Source organism: Falco punctatus (genome assembly GCF_963210335.1).
Source record: "Falco punctatus genome assembly, chromosome: 1".
NCBI classification, from domain to species: Eukaryota; Metazoa; Chordata; class Aves; order Falconiformes; family Falconidae; genus Falco; species Falco punctatus.
This window is the reverse complement of record NC_137580.1, coordinates 103,019,449-103,037,689: the sequence shown is the minus strand read 5'-3', so window position 1 is coordinate 103,037,689 and position 18,241 is coordinate 103,019,449. Positions and strand designations below refer to the sequence as shown.

The 18,241-nt window shown below is 46.1% G+C and overlaps 1 protein-coding gene across 1 annotated transcript in view; it reads left to right on the top strand.

Moving 5' to 3' along the window:
* Positions 1-18,241, top strand: part of LOC308068335 (uncharacterized protein) — a 236,169-nt gene that overhangs the window by 212,825 nt on the left and 5,103 nt on the right. Inside the window, exons 11-14 of the mRNA XM_080398756.1 lie at positions 4,441-4,628; positions 5,760-5,854; positions 7,164-7,341; positions 10,061-17,866. The gene's annotated coding sequence lies outside the window, so the exon portion shown is untranslated. The remainder of the gene's footprint in view (positions 1-4,440; positions 4,629-5,759; positions 5,855-7,163; positions 7,342-10,060; positions 17,867-18,241) is intronic.

Below are 18,241 nucleotides of genomic sequence, written 5' to 3'. Positions count from 1 at the left end.
AGCATTAAGTTAATTCCCCTATCTCTTGGCGTGTTAATGGGAAGGCTTTCAGCTCTGTGTTAGGCAGAGGTCCACATTTGCATTTAGATGGAGCTATTTTAAGGATTGTAGTATATACATAGGGTCCTGTGTCCCATTTACAATAGAACCTGTAAGATAAAATTAATATCTAGTAAGTGGTTGTTTTTCCAGTTTTGTTATAATCTGAACCAGTAACTGAAGTGGTATAATCTGACATAATAAATACTAGAGTAATTCACTTGAGAGATATCTTATCTACCCACAAGGAGGAATACACTCCTTAACCAGTGAAATGGGTTTTATTTTTTTCCCTTTCACAAGATAGCCATGAAGTACTGCATCCAGGGCCATGTCTACCAGCGATACCCAAAAGACTATTTTTTTTTTTTTTTTAACTGGTGTAAACCAACCTGCTGCCTCAGGGAGAAAAATGTTTTTTCCCCTCCATACAGGGAACCACAGCAGGGTGGTGGGACCTCAGATCCTTCCACTTACCTCTGCCCTGCAGACGGGCTCTCGTGGACATTTCCCACGCGTGCAGGGGTCCGTGTTGTCATTGCTGCTGGTTTTACTTGTGGCTGATTTCTAGAAACACCCCGAAAGGCTGGTTCCCGTAGGACTTAGGCAAATGCTTGATGCTTCTCTGGGCTGCTGCCCAAGGGGGTTGCTGTCTGCGGCAGGGTGATGTGTGAAGACCAGGTTTGGGGGTTTGGCTGGGTGTGCACCGCCCTAAGTGTTATTTCTCTGGCAGCTGCCAGGGGGATGAAGGGGAGCCCCGGCATACGGGGGGTGATGGGGTTCCATGAGAGGAGCGAGGAGCCACAGTTTCATCTGCCGTGCATTAATTCTGGTGGCAGGGCTAGGGTGAAGTGGTGATGTAAAATCAATGGATTTTGTTTCAAATCCAGTCCACTTTCACTGACATAAATCAGTCATCAGTGTAAAGCCTCTGCATCCAGTGACACAGGGAAGCCCTGAAATAATTCATTCCTGCCGCTGAAGCCATGCAAAACCACTGGTCATTTGATGGAGCAAGCACCCCCAGGTGAGAGGAGCTGCTCAAGTGCCACTAAAGGGGCTTTTAAGTGATACTTCATAAAATTGTCCTGTTGAGCTAAAAGAAAAATTTTGCTGATTTTACTGCCTCTGTTTTTAGGCAAAACTCAGCCAGGATTTCGCACTAAATGTGCTTTACCTTGCAGCTCCCTGTCAAAGATGGAAATGAGATTGGTCACTTAAGTTTACTTCCAAGGCTTGTAGTAAATGGATTCTTTTACTCTATAGGGAATTCTTAAAAGCCACTTTTATCCTCATGCCAAAAAATTAGAACGTTTGAACAAAAATTTCCTGAAAAATTACAGTCCCAAACCCTCTAAACTCAAACCATGTTTCAAGTTGATTAAACCCTTTTCTTTGCAAAGTTGGAATGTTTCGTATTGGTGTGACTCTTGTGTTTCTTGTAAGTTATATCTTACGATGGCTATGCAACGAGACTATTTTTAAGGAAGTTGCTACGATATCGGAAATTAACATGTTTCTATAATATCAAAGGTTGTTTTGGCTTTTCTCTAAGAATGAACGTCAGTTAAAATTGCAAAGTTGGTGCAAGAAAATTCCCATGCAGCAAGTGAGTGCTGCCTAATGGAAAATCCTTGTGGGAAGGATTTGGAGTGTCGTGGGGCTCTGTGCTCTGTCTCACCAGAGATTACTCAGATGATGGGGGGAATTAAAAATTTATCTCCCAAGAACACATTATCAGCATTCCCAGGAGCTGCACCTAGCAGAGGCTTGTTTGCCAACTCCTGTTGTTACCTTTCGTGCTGACAGCTATGAGAGCACTTCTATTTTAGGGGACGAACAAATTCATCTGTTTCCCAGTCTTTCTGAGTGCCCCGTGCCTTCCTGCTGCCTGCCCAGACCCAGCTGAAGCAGTGCTGCTGCTGGATTGTGTCTGCAACCCCAGAGACCAGGTCCCAGGCTGAAACCTTGATCAAATGGGTTTTTTTGTTGTTGTTGTTTTTTTTTTTTAAAGTGACCCCCCCCACACCTATTAAGAATCGGACTAGTGAGTACCAGTCTTACATCAAAGATCAAATGAGTGGATGGGAAAAGATAGATAACAGGGGAAAGGCTTGTTTTGGACTAGTTTCCCTAACAAGAATGGAAGAATAGTGAGACATGTCAAACTGACTTTTACAGAGCAGGTTAATACCAGGTACTTGTTTATCCTTGGAGAATCCTCAAATCCAACAGATTTCAGCATTGCCTAACGAAAGCATAGGGAAGAGCAGGAAATGGAGCATGTACAGTTCAGAGGAGGGGAAGATGCAGATGAAAACAAATGAAAAGCCTCTCTCCTTCATGTTTCAAGTGCCAAATTATGCTTGACATTTCAATTTCCCCAAGGCGTGCTTCCATAAAATTGTCTTGAACTCTCCTCAAAGTGTTAAAGCCTCCTTCAGCTCCTCCAGTGGCATCAAACAGGTCTGATGCAGTTCTGTCTGGGGTGTGAAATGTAATCATTGTTATAGCATGGCACAACCGGCATTCTGTGGAAGCACTGAATGTCTCTAATATTTTCATGGATGGGCTTCGCAATCGGCTTTGCAATGGGGCACGATGTAAACGCCGTGCCCAACACATTGCTGCTGAGGTGGGAGATGATGGTGTCTGGTGACTGGTGTGTGGCTTGTTTAGTACCGTTTCTGGGAATTTGGGATGTGTACTGCTTGCGTGTGGCTTGTTTCACACAAGGATCTCCGTGTTATGTGTCTGTAGCCAGGAGGTCTCGAGTCCTTTGGAGTTCTGTAGGAGAAATCTGTAACCACTAAAATTTTCATTAGTTCCCAATGTTCCAACATTTTTAGGAAGTTTGAAAGCCTGAATTTTTCAAGTGTTTTGACCATGTCCCTGGTGAAAAATACCAAGAGTAGGGAAATGGCAGAAAAGCTGTGCTTTTCCCAATCTGTTCCATTGACATGTTTTGTTTTTCTTTAGTTTGTTTTCTTCTAAAGGTCAGTGAAATTTTCAGTTGCATGAATTTTATTGACTTTACTCATTGCAGTCAGGCTTTTGAGGGAGATGCTGAGCTTACTTGCACTGTCAGTGCCAGGCAGGCAGGAGCAGCCCTCCTCCCATGCGAACGGGAAGACTGGTGACCCAGCTTTTGAGAGACCTCACTGAATTGAATTCTTTGAAAAATATACCCTTAGGCTGTGGTTGCTGAGCACTTGAGAAGGCCTGTGATTGATGACATGGTCATTACGAACATGATTAAGAGCAGCCAGGATTTACATTTACCACCTTGGCCTTTTCCAGTGTCTGCTAAACTGTGGTCTCGAGACCACCACAGATGCACACAACGTGACTGTGTGTGTGGAGCGGGGAATGGGGGAGCTGTGATTAATTTGGCTGGCAACATGATGCTGGCTCCCTTCTTTGATTGCAGCTGATGAATAGTATTTTAAAAGCTAAGAATACATTAAACACTTTGCTATAGCTCCTATACAGTATGAGGGCCAGAACCACAGCTGTGCTCAGTTTACAATGGGTGCAGCTGAAGAAAGAAGAGGAAGGAAAAGAGACAGCTTTGAGCTTAACTTGAGCTATAGATTCTGCTTATCTTGGGAAAGCGGCTGGGGGCACCGGCATTGGTCCCCCCGGTGCTGGGAGACAGCGGGGGGAGTTGCTGATGGGGTTTCAGGCAGGAGCAGGACTCGAATTCTCCAGTTTGGGCTGCTTTGTCGTGTTAAAATAACAAGTTGTCACATGAGCAAGGGATTTGTGTTCCCTACCCTGCCTCCAACATTGCAATTGCCCCTATGACTGGAAAGTCTTCTCCTCTTTGCAAAGCTCGAATCTCTCCCTATGCCATGAACATCCCGCTCCCATGGCAGCGCATCCCTGCAGGACTTTGCGGGGTGCCAGCCCCTGCAAGGGTGGGCAGTGTGTGTGCGCTCCCTGCCCCCCTACCCAGCAGGCGCCCCCCGGACTGATCACCGTGCTGCTTCCCTTCTGTGGGATCCTCTGGGGATCTCACCATTACCGTGATTCCCCCAAAACCTGCACGGGCTTCATATTTACCCCCTGCCTCTACCAGATTTGGGTGAGACTGGGTGTCTGGCAGAAGCTGTTGGGGGAAGGGGCGGTGGGGAGGCAGCTGGATGGAAAGCTCAGGCTCACCAGCCCCATTTCTTCCAGGAGCTGGGGTCCTGCTGGGGTGGGGAAGCAGCAGCTCCACAGATCAGGAGCAGAGCAGGCTCCTTCCCTGCACTTTGTGGCCAACGTCCATGACATCACCTGGCTTGAGGAGTGAGCTACAAGTGCGCCTTTTTCTGTATAACACAGCAGCTCTTCTCTAACGTCTGTTTTTCGATTCTTCATAGTACTGGCTGTTAACAAGTACAACTTTCATCGCAGGACCCTTGACTCAATGTTTGTGCCAGGACGTTCATTGCAGTCGCCCTGATTTGATGGCAGCCCTTGAAGGAAACAAAAATGATGGTTTTGGAGCAGTCTCTTCATACGTCACGATGACTTTTGGCAGCAGGAGACCCATTCACCCCCCTGAAGAACAGTTCTTCAGACACAGGGTCTCAGCAGGCAAGGTACCAAAGAGCTCTGGGTTTCCTGCCTGTCAGGGCGAGCAGAAGGACTGCCGGGGCCTCGTGGAGGGGTGACTGTAGGTGGGAGATACTCCAGCGTCACGGCAGTTCTTCACTGGTGTGGCTGCCCACTGGGTGCCAGCCAAGTCCCAAGTGGGCCCTGCTTGCTCATTTCCATGATAAAATCAGAGGAAGATTTGGGGGTGTTCCCCACAATGTGGGAGATGGGGAATTTGCTCCTTGCGGGAAAGCATGGAGTATCGCTTCTACTGCTTCCCGCCTACCTACTCGCCATTACTTGTTAACCTCAATACCCTTCTGTCTCTCCAGCCAATCCTTCTGCCCCCAGAAGGTTACTCTAGACAGGTTGGCTTGGCACGGGGCAGCCATGACAACTCTTTAAACCATAATGATAAATTATGCTCCATTGCCCAGTCCTTCTGGAAAGAGATTTTAATGTGGATTAAAATAAAAGAGGTTTGATAGATGCTGGAAATGTCTCCCTTTGGCTGTTAAAAAAAAATATCTGAATGCCTGTAATATTTCTGCCGAGAATTACAATAATTGGTATTTAAATAGTATTCTGAGCAGAGCTCCGATTGCCTAGGAAAGCCAACCCCAGGAGCAAGATCTCTTGTCTTTAAGAGCTCAGCCAGGCTTGGGAACTTAAAAAGAAACTCAAATTACTGGGAATTTAAAACATGCCCTTGCTTTGGCTTGAATGCAGCATCAAAGCAGGAGCTTGTGTGTTCCTGAAAAAAATGCCTCCTTCCCCTCCCAGCCGCTAAATGCTGTTTCTCCACTGATTTTATTAGCTTTACCATCCCAGCATCACCTCCATCCACAAATGCTTTTTCAGCGTGCTCACAGGAAGGAGTCAATTTTTCCCTCTCCTAGGAGGAATTACGCGCAACCCAAACAACTAGTGCCAGGAGGTAAAGAAGGCTGGTGATCTTACAGACACCACTGTTTCCTTTTGGAGCAGTGGGCACAGCGATGCTCTGTGTTGAGAGGGCCTCTTGCATCAAAGGATGTGTTAAATCCATCGCCCATCTTGTGGTTACACTAGATCCCATCACCATGGTGGTACTTGTATTCAGGAGCCACTGGCCAAATTCTGTCTCACTTCCCCAGGACCCAGCAGTTTCAGGTGGGCACTGTGTTCTCCTCAACCTCCTGCTCTCACATCTGTGATCTCCATCCAAGAAAGGCCGAATCACTGTTTCATAGTAAGTAGCACAAAACTCATTTTATAATGACTCATTTTATAATTTACATAAAATATAAATTTTATAAAGTTTCTTTGAGATGAGCTCTGCTATCTTTGTACTTGTCAGGTAACTGCTGCCATCTTTCCTGCTCCATCCCAAATCCAACATCTTTTAGGTGCACACCATCCCACCTGTTTCCCACATAGTATTTAAGTCTCTGCAAATCAAACCTCTTAGAATACTGCCATTTCCACACTTGGCCTTTTCTCTATAATCATTCAGCTCTCCTAGCATGCATTTGTGACCCCAGTAGATGACTCCACTAAGGGGAACACACTGGTGTCAAATGCCACCAAAATGTTCTGCTTCAGGTAAGCTTGGAGCTCTGAGGGCATTGCTCATAAGGCTCAGACCTTCAACACAGTTCACTGTTGAACTGAATGTCCTCTGTTTTAATTCTCCTACTAAAGCCTCCGTTACCTGTGCAGGATTTGTGATTGAATAGGACTAGCCAGGTCTGTGAGTGTCACACAACACATGGCCGTGTGGGCATAGCCAGCCGAACGCGGGAGGAACCGGTGCAGGCACGAGAGCTCTCACACTGTGCCAGGTTGCTGGACCAGTACTGCTGTGTAACTCCTGGTAGCAGAGCTACATTGTGCTGGACCAGCACTGCTGTGTAACTCCTGGTAGCAGAGCTACGTTGTGCATCTGCATGCAGCCCTGGATATGGCGTATGGACGTGGCTGATGTTTCTAGTGTCACCAATAACTACTGTGAAATGTCTTCCTTCGCCTTGAAATCGTTACAGTTTTATGTGACAGCAGCAGCTCTAGTCTCCAGCTGAGTCTAGAAGTCCATTAAGTGCCTGAAATTGTGTGAATGCATAGTATGAGGACATGCGCTCCTGACCAGCTCCGTACTGTCGGGTGCTGAGCTAATCCGGGTAACCCTGCCCCACGCAGACACCTGTCCATCTATAGGTACCCACCTATACTGACAGAGATCGTGCCAGTAGGTGTCTGCTCAGGGTAGTAGATTGTAGTAGTAGATGTCATCTTCAGGTTGTGTTTGCATCCTCTGATTTTAAAGAACGTTGAAAGTGAGAGGAAAAGTCCTTAACCTCATAGAGCTGCTAGTTGAATTTATAGATTAAACCCAGGAATTACAAGTTCAATTCATTATTAGTTCAAATGGGAAATAATTCCACTGAAGACAGTGGAAATTATTAACTCGGGGAAGCAGTTAGTTATCTAACATTTCCCCTCTAAGGAAATAAAGAAAGAAACCTTGTTTCTCATGTGACATCTGTTGCTTTTTTCCCCAGTGTAATTCTAGTGATTTCTGCAGGGTTATTTCTGGGACTGAAAAACGGGAAATGCACAAATACTCCATTCACAGTGAAGTGCCTTGTATAAACTCAGCCTGGAGTCAAGTGAACACACAGAGGGGAAAAAAGGAGTGTGTCAGATAAATAGTCCTGAAGAGGAAATGTCAATGAAGAGGTTTGTGAAAGTAGAAGCACAAGACTTAGCAGCCCATTGAATTGTAGGAGATACTTTAGTTTCTGAGTAGTGAATCAAGGAGAAGCAGTGGCTGCTGGTGCCTGGGGAAGTTACTCACTGCACGGTGAAGGTTGAGCACCCATTGAGCTTTTTGCTGGTCACAGCAAATTAAAAAAAGGAAGAAGAGAAATGCTTCCTGGGACTGTTCAGCAGCTCAAGTGGAGATGGGATTGTCATGCAAGAATGGCGATATCTGTGCTTAAAAATATGGACAGATCTCTCTTTGAATCTTAAAGATCACAACAAGTATTTCCCTGTTGCGTCAGGGGATTAATTGATCCACACCTGACCGAGAACTCTAGTTCACACTTAGGGGTAATGACTTTGTATGTCTATGGGATTCCCAATTCTAGTTCTTAATAACTAAAAATACCATATTTAAAAATTTTTGGTAGTCCTCAGGCAGTCAAGTCTCTGTAGCTGCATTAACATGCTTGGAAAATTGAATTCCAGAGCCTCAGTGAGGTTGTTGCACATTGTCATATCAGCCAGCCAAAGTGGGGCTGTAGACCTGCAGCAACCCCCTTACCAGCCCCAGCTTTCACCTACAGCAGATCACAGAAAATCTGGATAATTACTTGGAACTCCAGAAGTGTTGACATGACCTTTCTCATGGGGGTGGCATCCCATGCTCCGGTGGCCATGGGCTCTTATTAACTCAGATCTCTCCCATCTTCGGTGGCCATGGGCTTTTACTAACTCAGATCTCTCCCATCTTCAGTGGCCGTGGGCTCTTACTAACTCAGTCTCTCCCATCTTTGGTGTAGTGGATCCTTGACCCCAGGATACCTAGCAGAACCAAACAGCAGCCCCACTGCCACCAGCCATGCTGCGTTTTCCTGGGTGCCTTGCCCTGCCCCGGAGCCAAAAGCTGTGACCATGAGAGGCTTCAGATGCTGATGGAGCAGCAGGGATCATTACAACTGAATAGAGCCATATATAAAGGTGGAAAGATCCTCTTAGCACTCATTAATTGTAATTTTCAGGATTAATGCAAAAGATTTGGCAGCTTGACAGAGGAGAGTTTTCACACAGATAATTCACTGTGGATGGCCAGAGCTGAGGGGAGGGTCAGTGGCTCCCCCAGACCCCCAGCAACAGGTAAAGAGAAGACCAGAAGTAGCTGGACAGGGAACAGGGATATAAAGCACCTGACTGATAGGTCAAAAGATGTATTTTACACAAGTCAGTGTAAATATTCATGTGATTTATTAGAACAGCAGACTTTTCATTCATGACTGTATTGAACTGAGGGTTATTTAGAAGCCGAGGGGATCAATACAGCAGCTGCCAGCCAAAACCTCCAAAAGCAGCTGAAGCAGAAGTGCGTTTTGGAGCGCCTGACTTCTGCGTGAAGTCCTTTAAGTGCCCCCTAAACCTTGGAGTGACCTTCCCCACGGAAGTGTATCTGTGTGTGTATTTTAGTGCTGGAGCAGTGGACCCTACCAGGGGAGCCTGCTCCTGAGAAGCCGTGGAGCCGCCTGGTTCCTGACGTGCAGGATGAAGCCCAGCCCAGCCCCCTGGATGTCCCCTCAGAGGTCCAGTGCTGGATCATGGCTTCAGGCTCAAGTCGGCACCTTCCCTGCCACCCTCAGCAGCCAGGGGAGCAGAGGGCAGCGGGGGGGCTGCAAACCACCCTTTGGTAGCTGGGCTGAGCTCTCTGGCCCAGCTAACCCACCCTGGTGGCAGTGGGGACCGTACGTCGCTCCCCTGACCCACTGCATCCCTGCCTGCACCTCGGAGCCAGGGGAAGCTCTGTGGCAAGGCCCTTATAAATGTGATGTCTTTGCGATGGGGAGCAAAACCCCCAAGGAAGATGTCTCTGTGTAAACCAGGTTATTCTGAAGTACGTCCAGAACTTCTCACCACTGTTGATGTTGTGTGTGTTTCTAAGTATTGGGTTGTACTCCCTATCACTTTTTATTACATTTATTCCTTCAGAAGAAAAATAACTCAAATGTCCCTAATCTTTTTTAGCGTGGAATTTTAGATTTTAATGGGCTTGTTTTAATTTGCACATATTCTTGTTAATAATGAAATCTGTTTAACGAGAGTTAAACCAAAAAGCCTATAATGCTAATTCAAAACATAAAACTCTAGTGCATTTCTGTAAGAATTCCCTGTTAATATTCTTAAGGCTTTTTAATGGATATTTTAAGTAGGCATTGGTATTAGCAGAAACATCACACAAATTAAAATTAGGCTCTTGGTGACTATTTTAAAATGAATATTCACAGACTCTTCAGCATGAAATTAAATCTAGTTACATTTGATGCTGCTGGTATATTTTAAAGAAGTATACTTTACTGAAAAAAGATACTGTTGCCTGTGAGCTTATTATTGATAGTTAATTTAATTTATCACAACCCGTTGAATGTAACAACCAGATTTTATATAGCATAGCCTAGAAGCCTGTGTCAGGCTTTAAATCTGTGGAGATGGAGCCTGAGCCAGTAGTTAAATGATGGAATTAGAAACGGGGAATTCCACCTCTGGCCAAGACTCTTGGGCAGGTTATAGAAACATGCCCTGCTTACTCCGCTCGTCGTGATGCTCTAAAATGGAAAATCTGACTTTGGGGGTTTGGAGTTGCCCTATAATTGGGCCATCTCAGAAATCTTAGAATTTAATTTTTTTTTCTTCCCTTGTTTAAACCCAGGACTTTACATTGTAGTCATCTGTTTCACAAGCACTTTTGGACCTTACAAGGCACACGACTTCTTGCAGCTCCCTCCTTGCATGTTGGCCCCAGCTGTTGAGGACCAGTGGAACCTCCTCTACAGCTTCAAGCTTCTTGTTTGACGTTAGCTCCTCTGATGCCGGTGGGATGCACAAAAATATCAGTGAGCGGGCAATCGTGTCCGTTCTTCACAAATATTTGCTGCTCTTTGCTGAATTATTTCCCTATTCTCCTTTTCTTGTTCTAAGTATACAGAGCTAAGCTCAGCATTATAAAATCCAGATTACCATCCCTAAGTAGCATGGCAACAAAACCTGTGCTGCAAATTAAATGTGTGCAAATCCACTGAAAGTCCAGGGGATTGAAGCATATGGTAAAAATCAAGCAAAAGGTAAATCCTGAAGGCATAGCTTTAGGAACACACATCTGGGCTGAGCTGATGGAGGGGTGAGGAAACATCCCTACCTACCGTAAGAAGACGCTTCCATGACCCCCCTGCCTATTGCTATTGTCATGGGATAGTCAGATTCAAAATCTACCCCAGTTTTTCTGGTTTATTTTGGCGATAACACCTTGTGACTGCCTTCAGGTTTCTGGAATCAGGCAGCACTTTCCACGATATATCTTGGAGCTGTTAAAACACAAAAGCAGAGTGGCATCTTACTGCTGATGTCCACCACAAGGACCTGCCATTCCTGTGATACAGTACAGCATGAGACTGGTCTCCCTTCGAAGTACCTCACTGGGGCAAGGGTGTTTTGAGTTATGTGGTGTGAGGATGGCAAGTGTTTGAACCACTCACAAATGTAGACAAGACAGGGTCAAAGCACATGTTTCGTTTTCACGTGGGCAGCCGGACTGTCTGAAGTGATAAAAATTGATTTAAAGTCATTATCGTTTAATGGGCAGCAATGAAGTGATGCTGAATTAAAGCACTTTGGTGGTTTGGGTTCCTAATTCCCATTTGCAGAAGTCACCATCGGATACAGAGTGGCTGGGGAGGGCACAGGCTGCCCACCCCTGCCTGGGGCTGTGCCGGGAGCTCCCTGGCACAGTAGGATGCGTGCGTGTGCCCCAGGGTGCTGTAGCACAAGTCTGCTGGAGGGTGAAACCCACGGGGAAGGCAGTTGTGTCCCTGTGCAAATCCCACTGCCTACTTTTTCTGCTGTTAGACTCGGGAACCTGCCCCCTGCCCCTCTCCCCTGCCTGGGCATTGGGGACACGCTGCCTGTGCCACCTGTTCCCATGTTATTAAAAAACAAACGGTGAATGTGTTTGCTCTGTAAACCCTCAGCTTCAAAACTGCTGTATCCCCTGGCTCCCTGCACTGCTGGGAGCGGTCTCGCTGGTGCCAATAACACCGCCTGTAACAGCAACAGTGTGCAGTGCTTAAATATTTGCAGGATCACTGACTGAATTGGCATTCTTTGCCAAAATGATCTGGGCTCCGTGAAGAACTTGTGGAATAAACATGCTAATGCAAGGCCAGCTCTTCAGCTAGCACGGGTTAGTGTGGTTCTGTGGAAGCGAAGTTGAGGATCCGCTTTTCCTTGGGGTCTGCATGGGATATGCAAGGAAAATGAAGAATGCCAGCAACTGTATGTGCAATTCCATGATGAATTGGTGCATCTTTTCATCTATTGTTTTGATTTTGCTGTTTTCTACTGCTGGGAAATTATGCAAATTCTTCTCGCACAGGAAAAGAATACTGATAATTAAGAAATGTGCAGCTTGGATTTAAAATAATCTCATAAATCCACACTGGTGTTGCCACACAGGAGCACATTAATTTCTGTGGCAACTGCTCTCTGACCCCCAGGATGGGTTCTCAGCCCTCCAGAAGGTCACTGTGCACATTTCTCAGGGAACACTTGAGATGGGAGTGGGGCACTTGCACAAGAAAAACAAATCAGCAGAAACAGAGGGCAGGACAACAAGGCAGAAGGGCCTGGCCACGTTTCAGGCCAGGTTCCGCAGGTGTAGTTGAACAGCCTTGTGGATTTAGGGGAAGGGAAGGAGACTAAGTGCCTTCAGTGGTGTGCGGGCTTAGAGCAGAGCTGCCCCTTTGCTGCCTTCGGGGGACAGGCACTAACTGGCGGGAGTGGCAAACCAACCTTTTTTTGCAGGTAACCTCCTTAAAAGGCCAAAAGAGATCCCAGCCTTTAGAGCCTGGGCCATTTCTAGCTACAACTCAGAGCTGCTGAGATAGACTGCCATCTTTTCTGAGAGGTTTGGGCTGCACAGTAAAGGTGTCTGTGCCCCGGGGGTGAGGGACAGGGATCTCAGCAGTATTTGAGGCCATCGCCAACTCTCATGCACAAGTCTACTCCAGGGGGACAAGTCTCACCCAGATGGACATTGTCACTAAGAGAAAAATGCTTCTCTGGTGCTGAGCTTCTCGGGTGGCAGTAAGGGCTTGGCAACTACCTTCATGAACAGCTTGAGGACCTCAGTCTGCTTCTTTTTAATAGTGGTATTGGAAAAAACTCATGTTTCAGCACAGCTGCTTGACCATAGAGTGCATCTGTCTTAAAATCCTCAAAGAGAGATGGTAGCAAAGACAGGTGAGAAGCTGTACTCTTGCAGCATGACAGAAGCTGTCTTGGAAGGAGGTCCATGCTCCGCTAAGGACCCTAACTGGAGGCCAGTCTGGTGCATGGAGGGGACAAAGAAAGTCCAGAGGGTTTCTCAGTTTGCATTCTTGCTGCGGTATCCCACATGGGTGCAAAGTCCCAAGTTCCTCAGCCCTTCCCATGCTGAGTGTTACGACAGGGTGCCAGGCTGAGCTTGGGGGCCACAAGGAGCCACAGGCAACACGGACCTCAGCTGCAACGCTGGTTGGTTGAGTCTCCACACAGTTATTCTGATTTCCAGGTATTGCAATTTCTACCCAAGGTAAAAAGAAAAAGTTGCTTGTTAAGAGGAATAAAAGAAAAGAGATTTACTGATTGGGCTTTAGAACCAGCATTTTGAGGGCTGATGATCAGAATCGGGTGGCCAGTGAAGTTCCTCCTCCATGCGCTGTGCTGCCAAAAGCCCAGCCGTGCTGGTCTACAGGGCTTCTGAAAATCCAGCTGTTAATGCCAGGTGAAAGTCTAGCCCTAGTTATGGAAGTGGAGTAGGTCAAAGCTTAGCCCTAGATATAATTAGCACAACGGTAACAAGGGCAGGTTATTTCCAACTACAGCAGACCGTCGTATTTGCATAGTCTCCGTACAATTTATTGAAATTTGCAAGAATCTCAAGCAGGGAGTCACATTAGCGGAATGAATGTTAACCTGGGAACCTCCACAAAAAACTTTACCTTGACTTTCTGCTATATATATTTTTCACTCAATAGACACTGTCACTGAGTAATATAATTCTCTTCTGGGCACAACTGTCAACCTGGTTTCCAGAAGGGACACATGTCGCAGGATTTATTTTATTCCATTTAAGTAACTATGACCAGTTGTCATAAATTGAGGAGTTGAAATTGCCCGTTCCCTAAGGCTCTCTAACAAATGAGATCAGAAGTCCAATGAATACATGTTCCGCAAAGCTTTTCAGTTCAATTACATGTATCCATGTGCAACTGGTAACGCCGCAATCAGTTCAAATGGTGTCTTTGCAGGTGTGAAAGACCGCAAATTGAAGTCTGTATCACATCAGTATCCAACGTGTTACTGGAAAGATTAAAAGGAAAATTTTCAAGGGACAAAGGATGAACAATTAATGAGCCCTGGAGTGACTCTGAAACAGGTAGCAAAGAAAAACAACTGTAAAAGGAGAAACCATCAGAAGTGAGCAGTTTGGTGCCAAGTTTCAGAAGGAGATTAGTGGAGAGTTTCACTAGGTCCATTAGTGTTTGCAAAGTACTTGTGGAGTGGATCAATGAGCATCACAGAAACTCCCAGGAGGAAGTGAATTAAAAGCTGCTTTTTTTTTTTTTTTTTAATAGTGGGAAGCAAATAAAGGAGAGCTCTCACACTAGCTGATGAGACTAAACCAAGGCATTGTATGGACATCTGACCAAATAGTTCTGTCTATCCCTACTAGACTTAGGGTAAGGTCACTTGGAAAAATACGTGGCCATGAGAAAACTTGGAGATGATGGCCAGCAGAGGCCAAACCAGTGGTTTTTAAGTGACCTTAAATCAATCTCTTTTGAGCTTTGCATTTTTGATCTTAGATTCTGAGCATTTGGGAGGGGTGGCTATTTCTATGAGGGCAATAAAGTCTGTGACTTGGTTTTAGGAGAAGCAGTAAGAAGGTACTAAAATCCTGAGAGCCACCTTAAAAACGCAGCGCCAGAGCTTCAAATGATTACGCCAGCACAGCACCACTGAAGCTTCCCGAGTGCTATTGATTTACACCAGTTGAACATCTGGCCCATATGCTTTGTATTATTAAATACTTCTGTGATTATTATGTGAACAATTAAGATTCATGGAAATGAAAAAGCAGTCTATGAATTGTGCCTTCAGTGCAATTCAGGAGGAGGAATTGCTCAGGGAATGTGCTGCCTTTTACTGTAGCTGTGCAGTTCATCTCTGTGTTTTTCTAGAAACCAGAAAATGAATGGGACCTCAAGAGGTTTACCAGGCCATCTTCTTCCTCCAGGGAAGAGTCGGCTTCAGCCCTGTCATATTTCCTTAATACATTCTTAAAACTCTGACACTTGAGACCCCAAGTGTATCCCGGCACTCAGTGCTGGTGCTGAAGCACTGCAAGAATCTTTCCCCCCGGCCAAGCCACCACTCTCCCCGGCTGCTCCCGAGCTCCCACCTTCTCGTCTCTCCAACGCTGCCCTAGGGAAGGGCTCAGCCCCTTCCTCTGCCTCTCTCCCTTCCTTCTACACAAAGCCTGTTGTTCCGTTTGTCTCTTCTGCGTAACATTCAGTCTGGTCAGTCATGTTGGAATTCAACGCCGAGGAAGTTCAGGCAAACCTGAGTAAATGTTAACACTGCAAATTCTCCTTTTTATTTTTTTCCTGTCCTTAAGCCTGATTCCCTTTCATGGTTTGCTGCTGAAGTATAGAAGTACATCCAGCCGTAAGAGAAAAAGATCCATCTTTCAGCATCAGGAGATTAAAGGAATAGAGTGAGATAACATTTTGCAAACCTGAAAGGATTTGAAAATCCCTCTTCTGCTATTTCTGGAAAAAAGTCAATGGCAGGGCAAGATTATCTTCATTAATGGTATGAGAATGAGCGTTGGCTGCAAGTTTTGTTTAACCTGAAAAGCAGCATTCAGCAGCTGGGTTTCCACATCTAAAATAATATCCAGAGAATCAAAAAATTCTTTGCCACACATAAAATCATCCTCCGGTTGTGTGTAATGGAGCTCGGAAGCGTAATGGGTGGGAGAGAAGGATAACCTTTTAACATCTCCACAATCCCCGGGGACGGGCACGTTGCTGATTAACAGATGCTTGGTGACTTGAAGTTCCCGAAGTTAAAGCTTTGCATGTATCGCACAAGTCACTGGTTTTATTGAGGACTGGGGAGAGACGTATTTTTTGGGGGCTTTTATCCCACTTTTCAGACGTAGCATGATGTAAGTGACTGCTCTGAAGTGAAGGCAACTGTTCTTCGGAGCTTGCTTGCTCCGGCAGCACAGTGGCAGCGGCTCCGCTGGGGCTGACCCGTGGTACCTGCCTCTGCTGGGGGCCAGCAGCATCTTCCTCGGGAGGAATCTGGGGGCTCACATCGGCAGCAAGAGGCACGAGCAGGCATGGCCTTGCCAAAATACCTCCCTCTCTTTAGGTATTCGGCATGGCTGGAGGAGAGGGCTGTTACTTGGGGGTGTTTTTGCTGATTCCACCCAGGCTTTGGTGTCTGCGCAGAGCTGTGGTGGAGCTGCTGCCAGCCCTGCCTCCCACACAGCCTCCTGTCAGGGGAGCCGAGGACATTGCCTTGGGAGCAAGGCTCGCCAAGACGTCTCTCTACATTGGGAAAATGGTCTTGGCGTGCAGCTCCGGTGTAGGACCATGTTGCCTGCAGCCAAGCCTGCATTGCCCACCCACCAGACACTGCTCTTCAGTTCCCTGACCAGTGCAAAACCTTGCCAGGCCAGGAAATTGGTGTGCAAACCTCAGCTGCTTTGTCCTCACTGAGATTTCATGTGAAATCTCGAGCTCAAGTGAAAAAAACATACCTTTCTGTGCTAAAGATGAGGCTGCAGGTAACTCAACTGACCAGAGTAACGTGGGTCAGCAGCAAAATTGGGAAAGGACCCAGAAGCTGCCAGGGACACACATCACAAAGATCTAGACCTTCACTTGAGGCCATGCAAGTTTTTTTTTTCCTACTGACTTGGGGTTAGACAGGTCTTTCTGGAGGACTTTCATTTATATGTCTTGAAGTCAGGCAGCTGTTATCTGTTCTCCTGCTGAAAACATCCAGCACATGGTTGATCATTGCGTCTCCGCCGCAGGAGCTGCACGGAGAGCCGGGGCTGTGTGCAGGAAGAAGGTCTAATTAACAAAATCTACACTCCAAGAATTTGCTGTTTTCAGGGCACTTCTCCACCTGCCAAGCTGTGCTAATGTTAGCGGCGCACGGCGAGAGGAGTTTTTCAAACAAGTGCTGGAAAAATCCCAACCCCTGTCCCTGAACAAAATGCTGCCAGCTCCTGAAAGACTTGTATGACAGACTGAGAGCCCTGTAGCTGTCAGTTCTTCATGCCCTTTGGGCTCTGCTTATTATTTTTGAATACTTTACCTCTCTGGTGGTTCTTCTGGCAGTGTGTCTCCTTTACAAGCAAAAAATAAGGGTCTTACCATGGCTGCCTTTAAGTCTTGATTTAAATAGGCTAACTATGACTTCTGATGTCATTATAATGATGATAATCTGCGTCGGATTTACATTTTTCAGGAATGTAAGAGGTACATCTTAAGTTGTGTTGCCGGTCTCGTGGCGTACGCCAGCAAGGTGAACAGATGCAGGTTGGTGCCTTTTCCAAAGCCCTGTAATGAAGCAAGGGAGAGGTGAAAGTATTAAAAAAGACCCAGAGGTGGAGCAAGGGCTGCAGTGCAGACCTTCCCTTCCCCGTTTCATCACTCACACTCACATCAGTGACATTTCATCTGCGAAGGGCAAATAAACACAGGAAAATGATTTGGAGATGGAAGTTCAGAGAGGTGTGGAGAAGGAAGGATTTGGTGAGTGAAGGTTTTGTGAAGAGAATCACTGGCTGGGATTACTTGACAGAATTATACTTCATTACTGATGCTTCACAGCCTTGATTTTCATATTTATTTGTGACTCTTCTTTTTTAAACCACGGGCTCTTTTGACATGAGAGTCATGCTGTGTAAAGCGCTATTGATTAGAGTTTCTAATTTCATGCCATTACAGCATGACCATTGGGGAATGAAATCTATTTTATTTTTTCCACCAGGGCCATGCCAGCAGTGCTTGGGATGCAGCCATCGCACAGGCTGTCATCAGCAGGCATTTCCAGCTAAAGATCTTTGCTGTTTCAGCCAAAAGGCGAATTTGCCCAAGGTCTAAGCCTCAGCTCAGTGTGTTGTTCCTGGAATTAGGACAGATCAGTGGCAAAGTGTATTTTGAGGCCAGAGGTTTCCAGAAGGATGGCTGACTTGGGAACTTTCCATTTTTCACTCAGGCCTGCAAAAGGCCATTTCTTTTCCCTTTCCAGAGAGATGGTTGCCATTTGCAGTAATACCTCCTGTCTTTCCACCATCTCTGGTTTGGTGCTCAAAGAAGTGAAGAAAGTCACTAAAGGTGTAGGAGAATCCCAGATGGCATCTGCTGCAACCGTGTCACGTGCGTAATCCCAGGTATGTACAAGCTGCAAGAACCGATTGTAAACCGGACAAAGATCTGTCCCAGCCTTATTAGAAATAGGATTTTTTCCTCTCACATGCTGGATTTGGCCCCTTCTGGGGTTTCCCAAGGAAGAGGTTTGTGGTATGACAGGGGAGCTGGTGGGTTAATAGCATTTCAGCCTGTTGGTGCTGCCTAGGGGCATCTTCCCTCTCCCTCCAGGATGCCTTGGCTATTTTGGTGTGTCCCAAAATAATCTGTAAGAGGTTTCTGTAGCCTCTTGCAAAAAAATTTTTTTTTTTTTTTTTTTTTTTGCCTGTGTAACAAAGGCTTGCTATCCTAAGGTAAAGACACTGGGAAGGTAAAGTCAGCCTAAGTCTGCAGCTGAG